The sequence below is a fragment of the Crocuta crocuta genome, unplaced genomic scaffold, assembly GCF_008692635.1.
Source record: "Crocuta crocuta isolate KB4526 unplaced genomic scaffold, BGI_CrCroc_1.0 scaffold14, whole genome shotgun sequence".
Classification (NCBI taxonomy): Eukaryota; Metazoa; Chordata; class Mammalia; order Carnivora; family Hyaenidae; genus Crocuta; species Crocuta crocuta.
This window is the reverse complement of record NW_027530209.1, coordinates 986,572-989,175: the sequence shown is the minus strand read 5'-3', so window position 1 is coordinate 989,175 and position 2,604 is coordinate 986,572. Positions and strand designations below refer to the sequence as shown.

The 2,604-nt window shown below is 37.2% G+C and overlaps 1 pseudogene; it reads left to right on the top strand.

Annotated features, from left to right (window-relative positions):
- Positions 1–724: 724 nt before the first annotated feature.
- LOC144232551 (U6 spliceosomal RNA) lies at positions 725–823 on the top strand (annotated as a pseudogene).
- Positions 824–2,604: the final 1,781 nt, after the last annotated feature.

Here is a 2,604-nt window from a genome sequence, read left to right as displayed (position 1 = left end):
TTGGGTGGCATAAATAACTATGACTCTATTGTAACTTAGGTTTCATTTTTTTGTTTTCTTTAATGTACACATAGAGGGAACTTTCTTCTGCCTCTATGAAATCAACATTGATTAATGCTAATTAAATTACATGGCTCTTTTTAAATCATGGATTTGTGTAGAATTAAACATATAACATAAAATTTGAATACCTGCTATTTTAATGAGCTGTGGCATTTTGTTTTCATGTAACCTAACCTTACTGAAGGATTTGGAAATATTAACCCTTTTAATAGTGGTCCATTCTTGAATAATAGCTCATTTTACTTTCGAGGAAAAACAAATAATTATCTGGGGAAGGAAGACTGTCATGTTGATTTTTCATGTAGCCAAAGCAGGTTCTAAAATATTCTTTAACTGGTCCATTCCTTCGGTAGAACATCTACTGCATGAATTCAACTTTTTAATTTCTGTAATAATTTATGATACTTTACATTAGTTGAATTTGTAATCAGTGTGGTCACTAACCTTCCCCATAGATACAAAGATGCAGATATACATCATTTTCAAAAAATGGGGAAAGCAATAGTAGCCAGTCTCTTAAAATGTTTAGTCTACAGAAAGAAAAAATAAATCCCTGTTATACTGGTTAACAAAATTCTGCATTTATGTTGTCTAACTAACAACTCATCAAGAATAAAATATTTCCTTAGACAAGCTTCTTAGCAAAAATAGTCTCCAGAGTGTTCCCTTCGGTGGCACATATACTAAAATTGTAATGATATGGAGAAGGCAAGCATGGCCCTGTGCAAGGATGACACACAAAAATAGTCTCCAGAGCTAAACTCAAAAAAGAGGTTCTTAATCTTTATTACCTTCTTGTTCTTAATTAAAACATCTTCTTAAATGAGTATCAAGGATCAATAGTTTCTTCCCCCACCCCAACTGAAAACTATCTGCTGAAACTATCTCTACTCATTTTAGGTCTACCACCCTGTAATTTTACGTGACTCTTGAGTTTCTACATTTGGCACCATACATCTATCAGAAAGGGACTGTAGGAATAAAGCCTTCGGTAAGCAAAGCAGTTGTCTCTTGGGTTTGGGCTATTTCCATTCAGGCTTTTCTAGTGTTCCTGGACATACACTTGAGGCATTATTTCTTTTATTCATGTTGATTGTAGTAAGAGCCTCATTTCCCAGTGCAATCTACCACTACCCTGTAGGTCAGAGACCACTGGGCTTGCTGCTTTTGTTGTACTTGAGGACAGCAGATGCCATATCCTTAGGCCTGGGTGTGCTTTGTGTACAAAATGCCAGAAAAGTATCCAGTGCTTGACAAAATATAAAACAACAAAAGACAAGGGCTCTGTCCTTACCACCTTTCATTCCAGAATATAAAATAGGTAAAAGTAACAGTATCAGTTGATCACCAAAGACAGGCTTGACTATCATGAAATGCCAGGTGAGTGAACCAATTTAAATGAAAATCTTGTTAAGAGCTGACTGGGAGGGCATGTGGTAGTTATTCAGAGGAACCTAAGAAAATTCTTTGAAAGCTATTTTTCTGAAAAATTAATACACATTCACCTTGCCTAGAATCTGTGCTCTGAAACACAAGATATTAACAGAATGGGCAGTGTGGGAGGTAGAACAGAATGAGAACCTACGGCACGTAGAAATGAAGCCATATTCTCCTGTGACCATCCTGGAAATAATGAGCTACTAAGTACTTACATCATTCGCGGCACTACCCTCGCTATTAAACCTTATTTCCCATGAGCATCTAGTCAGGCCAACCTCTCTAGTGCCTGCTGAGCTCTCTGCCTCCTTTCTAGTGAGTGCCATGACACTTGTCTACTGATGCTATTTCTCTTTCTTTCACTTTTCTGTTCTGCCTACACACATTCTATCCACTTCTCAGCACAGCTCAACTGCTAGCTCCCTCATGAACATTCCCCAGTTGTGGAGTTCACATACCATCTCAGAACCCCAATGGCTTTGTGGTTTTCTCATGGGTTCTTCTACTTGTTTTCTGAAGAGACTGTGGGTGGATTGGTGAATCTTGACTTGCCAAAATTATAAAATATATCTGGGTAAGCTAATAATTATTATTTTTTTTTATCATAAAACACATTCCACACAGCAGGTACTCCATAAATACCTGACTTCCAAACATGATTCCCATTGTTGACCTTAAATGAATGACCATCCACACTTGTCTCAAAGATCTTCAACATCAGAATAAGATATGCTGTCACATTGCTCACCAGCAATTTATTATCCTTTTCTCCTCTTCACTTCTTTTCTACTCCCTGTTTTAATGTGTTCTTTATTATACACATCTTCCCCATACCAGATCTTCTCCAAAATGTATCTGCTACCAGCTAAAAAGTTGACCTGCTGTACTCCTCCGCTGTGGACAGAACTTTTTCCTCTATACTTATTCCTGTTACTTGGAAGGAGAAGTTTGTTTTTCCCACTTAGAAAATGGCACTCTTCCTGGTACTGACTGCCATGACGTTTACTCAATGGAGCTTTTGTTTTGCACCTTCGTGAATGAAACCTTAGGTGCAAAGGATGAAACTCAATGATGTTTATGAGTCCATTTAAAAAGTACTTATCA